Genomic DNA, 15335 nt, shown 5'->3' on the forward strand with positions numbered 1-15335 from the left:
CTCTCAATCTCTATATGCTTTTTCTGCCATACATATCTGCTATTCTGTTTCCATCTCTTTAGTTTGTGTCTATATATTTTAAAAAACAGTCTTACATATGCAATATTATGCAAATAGGCCAAAATTTTAAACACTTTCTCTGCGCCAGACATATACATAAAATGTTACCTAATGTTCATATTACAACTAAAAAAAAACAAGCGTTCAGAGGGTAGAGTAATTTATCCAAGGTCTCACAGCTACTAAATTTCCAAGTAAGGGCTGGAACCTAATTACATCTAATTTCATCTTCTTAAGTTCCTTGTACTACTACCCATAATTAAGAACAAAAGAAGATTGTGCAGTTAAGAGGTTTTTTTCTCCTAATTCTAAAAAGTTGGTAGTCAGTTGCAGGAGCAAGTCATAAATGTCTTGCCCAGCTTTCAATTCAAATTTTTCCTTTGTATGTACTCAGAATACACAAGAGAGCTCACCTTTCCAGACCTGAACTGAAGCACCAGAAGGAGCCTGTAACTAGACCAGATTGCTCAGCACCTAATAGCCATGCGATGGTACTAAGATAATTTCCTGGCAGTATCTCAATTGAGAATAATTGAGAACAAATCATTCCCATTAAGGAGTTGGCAACTTTACATGGAAAGAATTTAACAAGGTATTGCAAGTGTCTCTGAAGAGAATGGATGTGGTTTATATTTCTTGGATAATTTGGCTTGGGTTTTTGGAAGATTTCCCTCATGAAGCTTACTCTTTACCCTATAGTTTTATAGATTTCTTTTTTTTTTTAATTCATTTTTTAAAAATATTACATTCACAAAATATGAGGTCCAACCTCACCCCACCATTCCCCCCACAGCAACACTCTCTCCCATCATCATGACACATCCATTGTATTTGGTAAGTATATCTCTGGGCATCGCTGCACCCCATAGTCAATGGTCCACATCATAGCCCACACTCTCCCACGTTCCATCCAGTGGGCCCTGGGGGGATCTGCAGTGTCCCGTAGTTGTCCGTGAAGCACCACCCAGGACAACTCCAACTCCCGAAAACGCCTCCCCATCTCATCTCTTCCTCCCATTCCCTGCACCCAGCAGCCACCATGGCCACCCTTCCCACACCAATGCCACATTTTCTCTGTGGACATTGGATTGGTTGTGTCCATTGCACATCTGTGTCAAGTGGGGGCTTAGATTCCACATGGATACTGGATGCAATCCTCCTGCTTTCAGTTGTAGGCACTCTAGGCTCCATGGTGTGGTGGTTGACCTTCTTCAACTCCATGTTAGCTGAGTGGGGTAAGTCCAATAAATCAGAGTGTAGGAGCTGAAGTCTGTTGAGGCTCAGGGCCTGGCTATCATATTGTCAGTCCAGAGATTCAAATTCCCTAAATATATCTTAAACCCCAACACCAACTACAATTCCAGTAAAGTAGCATGAAAGTCTTGTGAAAAGAGATCCCATCTGAATCCAGTTCCATCACGCAGAACACCAGCTCCAAAGAAGGGCCATCTGACACGGCAGTGAACCCCATCTGCCATGACCATAGAACCCGTGGGTCTCTTTAGCCCTCAAAAGAACCAATACCTGGGGTTGTATCTACTTTATCTGTCTCTGAGACTCTGCTCAGGTGTGCATAAGGGCAATCCTTCTGACAACCTCCAGACTCTTTTTTAGAGACTCGTAGCCATATAAACTCATTTCTCCTTTCCATTTCCCCCTTACATTAGGTCAAACAGCATTTTAAACTCCTGTTATTACATGTAGACAGGGATATTCTGCTGGTCCATGTTGAACCTTTAATTCAAGGTCATTTTCTAGTTGCATCATCAGCTGGTACTTGATAGGGATCCCTCGGTGCAAGGGAGGCTCATCCCCGGGTGTCATGTCCCATGCTGGGGGGGAATGCATTGCATTTACATGCTGAGTTTGGCTTTGAGACTGGCCACATTTGAGTAACATGAAAGCTGTCAGGAGGAAACTCCTAGGCACAGTGCTGCTCTAGGCCTTGTTCTTATTTCAGGCGTATAGGCTCACAAGCATAGTCATTAGTATCAGAAGCTCACTGTTGGACCCTCATTCCTTCCTGGTCCTTACCGTTGCACGTGGGGGACTGCCACTGCTCCCCTAGGGACCACGACAGAGCTCCCCCAGCCAGGAATCCAGTACCCACCCAGCTGTTGTTTTTAATTGTTGTCACTATGAGTATATCCAAACATTACCATGCACCCTGGACATATGCCCTGTATAACTGCCTGTCAACCATATATCACCTGTCAATAACATCCTATACCAGTATTCCTCCGCTGCTATTGTTGAACCACTCTGTGATCCAAAACTTCCTGAAAAGTGAAGCCCAATATAATGTCAGGATCCCTTACTAGTAAAATGGAATATAGCGATGGGTTTAAAGGTTAGATATAGAATACGTATTGATTTGGAAAAATTCTACATCCTATCTTTTTCTTTTCTATTTTTTTAATTATTGAGCTTCTCTTCACAAGAGCCTTAGATCACAGTAATTCATATATACAATATACAGTACTCCCACAGATCCACCATAAAATCTTTTCCCTTCCACAGTGATAATCTTATAACTTATTCATATCATATTTACTAAAACTGATGTATAGACTCCAAGACAATAGCTTTCAAATGAGGTGACATCTGTGCTTACATTGTGGTCCATACTTTAGGATATACAGTTTTCTAAATTTTTAGTTATCCTATGTTTTACATTATGGTTTACATTATTAGTCTGTCATCTCCTATATGTTTTTGGTGTAATATTACATGTTTTATATCCATCCTTGTGTACTCTCCTGAAACTCCTCTCTTACCCCCACATTTACCTTGGTTCCATCCATTCAGCATCCATTTTCCCCTCCCCTTGGGGCCCACAGTGACAGCCAATCTCCATTTCCCGAGGTGCCACGTCCAGAGATACTTGCAACAGTGTTCAGGGCCTGACTTGCTCAACTGCCCTAATGCCCTGGGAGCCATCCTTTCTCTCAAGAGATACAGTTCCCTCTTTTTTGATGGCATTAGTCCTCCCCAGGTTGTGGGTCCACCCCCACTCTCACTACTTGAGTCTCTATCCAATGGTACAACCCACCCTGGCAAAATGAGCATTCAGACATTCCCCAGGAGTCCATCCCGTGTCAGACCATCCCCTCTGAGCACCCTAAACAGGTAACCCTCTTAATGATATTTTGATATGGTTTTCTCAGCATTTTACTCTCAACCAACACCTGACACTCTCCTATATTCAGATGTTGCCCCTCCCTCCCCCCAATTTTTTGGGCACTATTACCCAACCGCCCATCCCCAGCGCCCCTCAAACCCGCAAAGCCCCACCCAAAGGCAACCCCTTGCCCCCATTTTATCTCTTCTTTGTGCGCATACTTACCGCCAGTTCATCATAGATTCCACTCCTGCAGACGTCGGCTCACATCCTTCCTCCACCCCCCGATTTCCTGTAAACCTATCTTCCAGTCTCTAGCTCTCTGAGGCAGCTTGCTTATTTCATATCATTGAGGTCATGTAGTATTTGTCCTTCAATGCCTGGGTTGCTTCACTCAGCATAAGGTTCTCAAGATTCATCCATGTTATCACGTGTGTTTGTAGTGTATTTGTTCTTACAGCCGAGTAGTATTCCATTGTATGTATATACCACATTTTATTGATCCACTCATCTGTTGAAGGGCATTTGGGTTGATTCCAACTTTTGGCGATAGTGAACAATGCTGCTATGAACATTGATGTGCATATATCAGTTTGTGTCCTTGTTTTCAGTTCTGCTGGCTATATACCAAGCAGTGGTATTGCTGGGTCATATGGCAAATCTATGGTTAGTTTTTTGAGAAACCGCCCAACTGTCCTCCAGAATTAGATTTCTTGGTACAGCTTACATGGTTCATAATATATCCTATCTTGTGTTGGTAGTGCATGTTTACTTGACTTATCACTTCTCCTAAATTAGCAACTACTTAAAGGCAGATGCCAAATCTTCATTACCTGCATGACCATACTTCTGACACATAGCATTTGCATTACTTATTGCATGTAGAAGTTCAGTTACTGGATTATTTATTGAATGAATCAGCTAAATAATTTAGTTATTAATTAAAGGTAGAGAAGAACAACCATGACCAGTGCCTTCATGTTTAACACTCATAATTCTTATCTCTTTTCAAAGTGTCCAAAAATGGTGTTAGTATATGATTGGACCAAGTCCATCCTTGCAACTCTTCACGACATATGATCCAAAGTATGGCATTGTAAGTCTTTTTACAATTTGTTTATTATTGATGTTACTTGGTTTCTTAGGCTGTAAGAGGAAAAACATGCTCAAATATCTGAAAGTCTTCATAAAAGGAGAAGTTGAAAAATAAACATTGGAATTTCCCTTTGAAAAACTGGCATCAAGGTCCATGATCACACTGACATTCTCATGTAGTACACACACGAATATGCCGTCAAACTGAAATGAGAGAATGGGTCATTGTCAAATCTCACCTACTTGAGTTTCTTTGATCATTTTTTACTAAAATTTATCTAGATATTTACACATCTTATATGAGTATATTGAAGTTTTAAGATTAATTAATTAACATGAATATGTAATAGATGCACATGATTAAAAGAAAAAGTAAATGTTAGAAAGGGCTAAAATTGAACCATTATCCCCTACTACCCGTACCTCCTTTATTCTCCATCCTTAGAGGCAATGACTGTCACAATTCAGAGCCTGGAATTGTGGAGATTTCCATGCTTATACAATTATTTCCTATTAGTACAATACAGATCTACCTATCTTATAATATTAAAGAGTTTCATGATATTACATGGTACTGATAATATATTTACTGTAATTACTGGTTTACTTGATGGAATCCCTCCTGGAATGAAATTCAGTTTCATAGTATCATTTCGTTTTATGTATCCCTCTGCAGTGCTACTCCAAGTGTTAGACTGAAGATTTTAGCTTTCTATGAACTGTTTGTTATTGATCTACAACAGGTAAGTCTACTAAAGTCAGTATATTGAAATTTTAATACTAAATTGATACTGTTTTAATGACTAAGTACACATTTTACAAAATTATCAATCTACCACAAATAGTGTGAGGAAAAACCCACTGGTTACAGTTTGAGAAGAACTCATAGCACCAGATTCAGACCATGTACAGTGGAGGACTCAGGGTAGAAACTCAATCAATATCTGTGGAAAGAGTAAATATGAGTACATTCTCTTATGCTTGGGACACCATATCCTCACATTGTTCTACCTAAATGTGAAATACAAACAAATAAACCGAATAGTAAGAAATATATCTTTAATCGAAATTAGTTTTATTTCCTAAAAGTTGGAACTGAGAAACTGGAGATTATGCTGTTCAAGAATTTTGAAAATATGACTAGCCTACAATTTAAGCTAATAAACTGAGCTAATACCAGGCACTTTTGCCAATCAGACTCACACAAATCAGAGATCTCATGCAATACCAAGTTTACTAACATAAGCAATCAAGGATGCAAACAATCATGAGGCTCAGAGGAAGCAGGTAGTGGGCTAGGACATTGAGGGCAGCAATCTATGTCCTTCCTTCCCATATTAGACACACTCTTTGGTCCAGAATAGATGAGGCATCTTAGAGGATATGACCTCCTTCTGTGGGAAACTTTCAGTTTATGAAGCATATCCATTTTAGACCCCTGTTTACATGACATTTTCCGGGGAGTCATGTCTCATAAACATACAAATTATAAGTTTATTTACTATATGCAATGTTTAACCAAGGATATCCCATTAAGAACATTCCATAGATATGGACTTTTACTAGAAAATGTCATTAGTCTATTCAACTGGAAGTCTAGTTATCATATTGATAAAGAAACTGGGCAGGGCCATCTGCCTTCTTTCTTCTCTCAAGGGGACGTCCCTAGTAAAATGAAGCAATGGATTTTAGATTAGCTGTTTTAACCCCTTCTTTCTTATAGACAAATCCAAACAAGAATTATTTTACAAATATTAAAAATTGCACAAGTGGTTAAGATATCAAATATGTCATTACCTTGGCAGTTGGAAAAAATAGGTAACCCAAAACAATAAACATAACTCAATCTTTGCAAAGTGATTGCAATAATGGTTGAGCCCATGTCCTTTGGTAATGCCCTCCCTGTAATGGAATAAAAGAAGTTATATTAGGTACCTCATCATCTTGTCCAGCTTAGTCATAAATTCCCCTTCTGAGTAGCCACCCCAGTCAACCTGGCCTTGGATATAACTGCAACTAGCAAGGCATGCAATTCTGTATGGCTTGGATGGTAAGAACTGTCCTCAGCATCTCCAAATGGCCCTTGCTGTGCTGCTTCTGCCCTTTCATGCCTATAAATTAAAACTGCCAATCCTCAGTATCTATGGGGTAGCCCTACTGCTCCCCTCTGAGTCACCAAAAGACAGGAGACCAGGACCCATAAGTGCTTTTCATCCCCCACTTTCTCTCCTGACCCTCGCAGGAACCTAGGTTAGGTAAACGGTAGGCTCCTCCACCAACCCCATTCTACCTTCTCTCCCTCTAGGCCTTTTGACCTAACAAAGCTGTCCTTTCTTTCAGGTTTTCTTGGTAGTCTGATTATCTGTGTTTATGTCTCATCCCTGAACAAGTTCCATATAACTTCCAAAATAATTGGTGCAGAAAGCAGGGTGGTTTGATGCTGACCAATAGCAGGCAAGGAAATGCATTTATACTGCTCTTGGCCTACTGACATGCAGTCTCAAGTGGCTGGCACCATTTGGGAAAGCTCTACGCCTGCTGGTGTTCATTGGCCCTGCATTGCATGGCCACCCTTAGTGTCTGTGGGGTGTTGTGTAGGCCACCCACACCAAACTGCAGAGTCATTAAAGGCCTGGGACCTGCAGAATGGCACGGACTAGCTCTCTCGAGACCACCTGCCTTAGTAGGCAAGAGGGGAGACAAGAGTTCTTATTGCTTCTTTGAAAAGGAGCACAAGCCGGGGTGAGAAGAATGAAAATTTGGTATAAATTAATTGGCTGTTGCCCTGAGAAGATAGAGAGGTCCACATACAATACAGGAGGGGCGGCTTCCCAGTCTGTGTCTTAGGCTGCCCAGGGGCAAAGGACTCACAGGTTTGTCATTGGCTGTGTCTGCAAAGTCACCTGGAGGCCCGAGGACAGCTCTGTATTGAGGTGAAAGTCTCTTTTGATGGTCCTGTCTGAGCTCTGGTGTTATACCACTACCGGATGTAGGGAATATTTCCCCTGCGCAGGAAGAACAAGACTACTGCCTGGGATAACATGGCACCCCACTGGCCAAAGGGGCACAAGGGTCTATGATCTTTGTGTTGTGCTGCCTTTGCTGCTGTCGCTCTTCACCCCCAACCCCATGGGTCATAGAAAGTCCAATGCTTGCTGTGGTCTCTGACCCCTCTGAGGTCTGTTCAGACACCCTGGAGAGAGAAGTGGCAGAATATGAGATAGGGTAGAGGGAGCCTGTGATGATCTATAAAATAAGTGAACCCAGGATGGGAAGGTACTGAAATCCAAACCAGAATGGACCAGAAATTCAAACTTTCCTAAGCATCTTGTTTAGCAGGAAGGAGGAAAAGCAGCTAACTGATTGCTAAAGGTATTCAACATGGGGTCTGAATTATTGGTAACCTCCCAGGAGATAAGTCAATTGGCAGGCATTGCCAAGGACTCCAAAGTACACAACTCACTCTCAGTCCCTGCCTTACGGAAAAAAAAAATGAGGCAGTAGCTACTATCAGTAAAGACTTCAAGCTCGTCCCCTATTGATTTAGAAAATAGACACACCTGTGCAGAACAGGTATTAACTTCTAGGCAGATGTTCATTAATGAAGCCACATTGTTACTTAAAAGTTGAGATGATGTCATGGGTATAGCATTTTTTTGTGCCTTCAGACAAAAGAGACCCAAAGTTTGTCTCCAACCCTTGGGAGGTCCCCTTTGGCATCAAGTCATGTAAAATTTTCTAAGAGTAGTAGAAAATTTTCTTACAGGGAACCCCCTCCCCTCATCTTACCGAGCACTTACTTAACCTTATGGTCAGGGTTCTACTATATGGAGGCTGTAGACTGAGTGGAGTTATTGGCAGGACATGAGGGGGACTTGCATCAGAATCTCAGATACTGGCTTATTAGGCCCAGGTAACCACCCTACAAGAGACCAAAAGTGGCCCTTCCCCTGAAGGACCGCTACCTTCTCCTCCTGCATATCAAAGGCCCAGTCCCCAGCCCCATCCTGGGTATTGTGACTATTGGAAAAATTCTTATTAAACAGGTACCTCTTCCTAGTGGTGTCACCTTTTGCTCTTTCTTTTCCCACTATAAATATTGATGCTTTAACATGTCATCTGGAATAAAGATGAATCTTTGGCTCTCTTGATGGGACATGCCAAATGGAACCCTCACGAAACTGCCTTTGCCAACCAAAGTGAAAAATGCCATAATGTAGTCTGAAACAAGATAATGTGGGGCTCAGCCTATAAACCAAGATCTCCTCAAAGAGGGAATTCTCTTCATTATACCCACCATCTTCCCAGGCAGTAACCCTGTGTGGCCAGTTCTTCAAGCCTCCACCAATGAAGGGTGTTTAACCATCAATTATACCAACCTCAATGTACAAGTCCTGCCCATCAAAGCTCCTATTCCTAAAACCAACTAATTAATGAAAGATATACACAGGAGTACAGTCCATTGCTTTGCTGTGACTGACCTAGTCAACATGTTTCCTCAGTGCCAACACCTTAAAGAAAAAGAAAAATTCCTAATCAGACCACCAGGACCTTAACAAAGGATGGTTAATTAAGTGACTCTAATGAGAGCCTCTGAGTGGAACCAGCCACACTCATGTTTCATTTACAAAAATGAAGCTAGGTAATAGTACCCCATTAAATACAAGGATCATCAAATGCTTTCAAATTCCTGGGCAGCATCTGGTCCTCTAAAGGCAAACAGATTCCCATCACCATCAAACATAAGTCCACATCAGACACTAAGACACACACAGCACATATTAGGATTGTTCACATTCTGGAAGTAACACGTCCCACAACCCACACTCTCATGACAGCCCATGTACAAAATCACCCGCATATCTGCTACTTCCTTTGAGGAAATCCCCAACACTGTGCCTTAGAACTGGCATGATAGACCATTTTCCAAGTTATGCCCCTTGTCCCACTGGAACCAGATTTTAAATTAGAGGTCTTGACTTCCTCCTAAGGCTTCTTGGAGTCCTTGACTAAGCATGGCAAATCCTGGCTGTATACTGGGCTCTTCTAAAAATGAAGGTGCTAAGAGGGTCACAGCTGTTAGCTGGCACACAGATTCCCACAAGACCATGGGTGAGAAATAATTCCCAGCAGGATCTCAGCACAGCCACTGGTAAAATGGAAAGGATACCTACAGGAGAAGGCTAACCCTAAGAGGCAGGCGCTTTCCAAATTACAGGAAGGTGTGGCTTCCCTCATGTTCACCCTTGCCCATGGATCCTTACATATTGGCAATGGTGCCCCATTTTCCTCTTCTCTAGCTAGGTAGGGATCCCCTTGGGGCCAATTGTCTGGCACGAAAGGGAGTTGGTATATTTCACCAATAGCAATACTATTGTAAGCAATGCAGCTCCTTGGAGGGTCATGGCAGATCACCAGGCCTCAAACATGCCACTTACCCAAGAGGGTTGTTTGCGGACTGCACAGTTGTCAGAACTGGACGGGGTCCAGTTAGCCCTCCAAGAGGTTCTGTGTTGCCAGATGCTCAATTTCCAAATCTTCACTGATTCTTGGAAAGTGACCAAAGGGCTGGCAGAGGGATCAGACCAATGGAAACAAAATAATTTTCTCATTGAAAAAAGGGTCTTGTGGGGGGCTACACATTTAAAAATAGCTCACATGCTTGACTTACCAAACCAGTCACTAGTCAATGACACAACCTATAAACTACCTAAAATTCATTCCTACACAACATATCCAGTGGGTCCCAAAGAAACTACCACTTAGGCCCCCCTTGCTTCCCCTACCATGACGTCTTAAATGTCAGAAGTACCTCTGACCTGATGGAGTATGCACATAAAAAGGGATTGCTGCTAGACCCCTTTCTGGCCAAAATAGTTACTAAAGACTATGACTTGTGTTCCAAGACCAAATATTGGCATCCAATTGTTGGGGTTATGCTCCACAGGGATTAAACCTTTCTCCAATTGCTATTTTAATTCCACAGGAACACTTCCCATCACTGCTGTACCCACCAGGAAGCTCCCAAACCAAACAATGAAAAGGTCTGGGTCAGCTTGAGAGGTGAAGAAAAGCTATGTCTGGTGGAGGCCAGGCAAATAAAAGATGACCTCCTCTTTCCCTACCATGAGTGCCCATTACCCACACAAGGCACAACACTGTGCTGGCAAACCCCAGAAATAGGGAGAGGAAGCATTATGCAATTTCTCAGCAAGGGAGAAACAACACCAAGTCCAGCTGTCAGGATACAAGTAGCTGTCTTAGAGACCAGTCCTTGCCAGCTGGCACAGCATCACTGTTCATCTTGGCTCTGGATTTTAGTATTTTTGCTGAATTCCTGGGTCATAGGCTTACTCACTGACCCACAAGGCCTTACCATGCAGTCCCAGGAATGCTCAAACAATACTTGGCTAAGATTGTACTTTGGGATGGAACAGAAGAGATTGCTGGCTGCCATTCCTCAACCACCTGTGCCCTGTGTGCCACTGAGCACGGCTGATGATCCAAACTATCCAAACTTTATGGCAAATGGGTCTATTGGCACCAATGCATAAATGATTTTCAACCCAGGCATACCCCAAATAAAATTTTCATACAGCACCATTGGCTTCGCAGGTAGGATCGAAAAAAACCTGCATCACTAACTGTCCTCTACCTTAGCCTGCTTTACTTAAGTATTCTAAGACAAGGAGTTAGACTGCCAAGAGGACCTATAAAAAATTAACATGCAATTAACTTATATGCATTGGCATATTAGTATCATCAAAACATATTCTGTAGGGAAGATCAGGGGCCACATGGGAACATACAGCAGAGACTTTGCTAGGTGCGTCCTTAGATGACACCCTAAAAGTCATGGTGCTCTGAGATGCTAACCATTTTACAAAAAACTACAGAGATATCATGATTAAGCTGCCCAATGGTATAAGCCCATGTCAAAATTGCCAATCCTTTTTGGATTGCTACATGGGAAGGAAACCCTACCTGGGTTGGCCCCTGGCAATCACCAGTGTATCTCAGGTGACATTGCCCCAGCCCACCAATTTGCCATTGGAAAGGACTTCACCTCCTGAGAAAGCTGTCTCTGAAGCATTTTAAGCTGACTATCATCCAAAAAATTTCCACCTAACATCCAAAACACTCCCACTAACTCTGGTCTTGACATACAACTATCTCTGGAAGTAGAAAACTTGAGGCTCACAGAGTCTTGAAAAGGCATCTACCTCTGTCTACTCTCTGTTTTGGACCCCTGTCATATGAACAAACTTTAGCTATTCTGCTGGAAGATAAGAGACTAATTAGAGAAAACAACTTCAACCCAAATGTGGCCATTCTAAATCAGCCCCCATCAAGCTGACCTCCACAAGCAAGCCAAGCCGAAACAGCCAACTGGGTCATATCAACAGAATTGTTCAGTCACCCCACAGACTCCTGAGAGAAAAATAAATCACTGTTATAATCTATGGAGTTTGGGGTGATTTGTTACACAGCAATAACTAGTTGTGTTATAATATGTAATAATATAATATGTAATAAAAAGTATGGCTACTTAAGTCTATAATTAGCTGAGAATATATGAAGTATGAAACAGTATTCAGACCAGATATATTAACAAAATCCTCTATAACCTCAACTTTTTCTCCAAAACATTTCTTTTACCTTTTTGTCCTCACTGAAACCTGGACCCATCTTAGGACAAAGCTTCCCCTAGTCTAATTTACCTAGAGGTTGAGAGTTGTTCCTTTTCTTTATTGCTACTGTCAGCCCATTTTGCTCTCTTCCTCATCCTTTACAATCCCAAATGGGAACTGCTGCCATATATCTATACCACTCATCAGCCCTCCTGATTGTAGTCACTCCATCATTCCTTGAAGGCTTTGGGCTTCAGGTTGACTATCGCTCCCTTGATTATTGCTCCATCATAAGTCTTGGTGATTTTAATATCCACATAGACAGTCCTCCTGCATCCTGGCCATTCAGGTTTCCCTCAATGAATTTTGTCCTACTCTTACCTCACTTATTCATGGTCATGCCAGACTTACCATTCCAGTAACTTCAGCCCCTATATAATCTGTTTCAAGCCTCTCACCCTCCAACAACCACTTCTTGTTTCCATCTCTGCTGTTCCTAGTTCATAAACGCTGAAAATTCATCCATCTCCAGTATCTTTGATCCACTGATTCTACCACATTTTCATTATTTCTTATTATCCTTTAAGCTCTCACTTCTCTCTAAACCCAGCCTATATCCCACAGTTAATCATCATACTTGTATGCTTCACAAATCCTTAATTATCTTGGCACAATATCATTTATTTGTATTTAATGGCAAAACAACCAACCCTGCCTATTCTGTGTCTACAGTTTCATAGCTGAACAAGACTAGAGAAAAACATACAACCAAGCTGACTAGTCTCCCATTTATTTCATGGCCACTAACCTCAAGTCAGCCCTTGGTGCTATATAACAACCACATCACTTTTCCCTAGCCCATTCACTCCCATTCTTCATAACTCTTCTGTTCCTTCACCTCTCTCTTCAATCTCCTAATGATATGCCCTCATAATCACTCTCACCTGATGATCAAGCTTACTATTTCACTGAGAAACTAGAAGAAATCAGAGCAAACTTTCAAAAGATTTTACCACAGTGACTACTTACCTATTGTGTATAGGTAGAGTACATATATTCTTCCTTTCTCTTACTATTGACAAACTCTCCACGCTACTATCTATGACCAATATCTGTATTTATGTGCTAGGTCAAAATATCAGTTCAGTAAGTCTTCCCTTTCTCTCCTGTATCATCAGCTTATTCTGTCTACTAGGTATTATTTATCAGTATAAATATATGCTATTTGCTTTCTTAAAAAAATCAAACAAACCTAAAATCCTCTTTTTGCTCAAATGTGGCCTCTCTCTAATCCAAACTCAGTATATAAATGTATGACCTTCCCCCACCTTGTTGCAAAGGCTTCTATAATTTCCTTGTTTCTGCCATTGATCCCTATAGCAGCTAGAGGAACCCATTTTCAAACCTAAGTTGTCAGGCCTCTCCTTTGTTGAAACCCTCGAATGAATGCCTTCCCATCTCATTCAGAATGAAAGCCAAAGTTGTTATAACGGCCTATATAAATTAACTTTCTATTTCCTCTTCGACTTTATTTTCTACTCTCTCTCTCTCTTACTCCACTGCAACCACTTGGTGCTTGGCCACCTGAAATCTTTACACTTTTTATTCTTTCTGCCAAGAATGGTGTTATCATCTTAGCTGGATTTCTCACTCCTTTGGGCCTGAAGTCAAATATTACCTCCTCAGAAATGACTTCCTCTCCCTTATTTAAAATTGCACTTCCTCAGCATTCTTTACCTCCATTGCTTTACTTTAGACAGATGTTTTTGTTTCCTTTATCCATTGTTTTATCTCCTAGAAGAGTGATACACAAAGTGTAGTGTTGGTTAGTGGTTCAGGACAGGAGACTTAAAGAAACATTTAAGAAATTTTTATAGTAACTTGATAGAATAATTTTATATCTGTTGAATCTAATAACACAAAAGGGCTTATAATTTGTGTCTTTGTTTAATCTCCTTTTTCTATTAATTCACTTTTGGTTTTGACTTAAAATGTATTGATTAACAATGAATTTGGAATCTTAAAAACAAAATGAAAGAAAACTAGTCTTTCTTTATAGATAGTTAAGAATTACTACCCTAGAACACTGCTTGTTTCCATTACTGTTTTGGGTGAAATGAAAACACTTGGGTTTTATAAAACAAAATGCATCTAGGAAAAATGAAAATAGTAAAATATCTCAAAAGAGATTGAAAATGTATTTTTTAAATTGCTATATTATGATAAATAGACTGATGTAACACAACAGTTAATAATAGAAGAATTACCCTTTTTTATTTCTGTAAGTTAAATCCACATCTAAAATTTTTTTTGTTTGTTTTATTTTTTTGTTTTTATAACTTTATTTTGTACATTTAAAAATTGAAAATATAAACAATTAAAAACTAAAAAGAAAAGAGTAGAATAAAAACATACATACATTTCTCAATTAAATATACTGGATACCTATAATTTTTTTTAATCATGAATATGTTACACTATATATTTGGTTAATAGTAATGCAATCATACAGTATTTGTCCTTTTGTGTCTGGCCTGCTTCTCTTAACATAAAGTCCTCCTGTTTCATCCATGTTGTCATATGCTTTATGACTTCATTTCTTCTTACAGCTGCATTATATTCCACTGTGTGAATAGACCAGTTTGTTATCCATTCATCAGTTGATGGACACCTGGGTTGTTTCCAACCTTTATCATCAGTAATGCCACTATGAGCATCAGTGTGCAGATGTCTGTTTGTGTCACTGCTCTCAGTTCTTCTGGGTATATGCTCGGTAGTTGTATTACAGGGTCACGTGGCAAGTCTATATTCAACTTCTTTAGGAATTGCCAAACAGTCCTCCACAGTGGCTGTACCATTCTGCATTCCCACCAACAGTGGATAAATGTTCCTATCTCTCCAATGCTTGTAGTTCTTTGTCTTTTTAGAAGTGGCCATTTGGATATCAATGATAGCTCATTGTAATTTTGATTTGCATTCCCCTAATCATTAGTGATGTTGAGCATTTCTTCATGTTTTTTGCCACTTGTATTTCTTCTTTGGACAAATGTCTATCAAGTCTTTTACCCATTTTTTAATTGGGTCGTTTGTCTCTTTATTGTTGAGTTGTAACATCTCTTTTTATATCCTGGATATTAAGCCTTTATCAGATATGTGATTTCCAAATATTTTCTCCCATTGAGCTGGCTGCCTTTTCACCCTTTGGACAAACATTTGTGAGGTGCAAAAGTGTTTAATTTTGAGAAGGTCCGATTTATCTATTTTTTCCTTTGTTACACATGCTTTGGGTATAAGGTTCAAGATACCACCTCCTACCACAAGGTCTTGAAGATGTTTCCCTATATTTTCTCCTAGTAGTTTTATGATCCTGGTTAAAGAACTTTTGTTATTCTGTCTAAAATTATAAGGTATTTTACACAAATGTGATT

Source organism: Dasypus novemcinctus, chromosome 7 (assembly GCF_030445035.2).
Source record: "Dasypus novemcinctus isolate mDasNov1 chromosome 7, mDasNov1.1.hap2, whole genome shotgun sequence".
Taxonomy (NCBI): domain Eukaryota; kingdom Metazoa; phylum Chordata; class Mammalia; order Cingulata; family Dasypodidae; genus Dasypus; species Dasypus novemcinctus.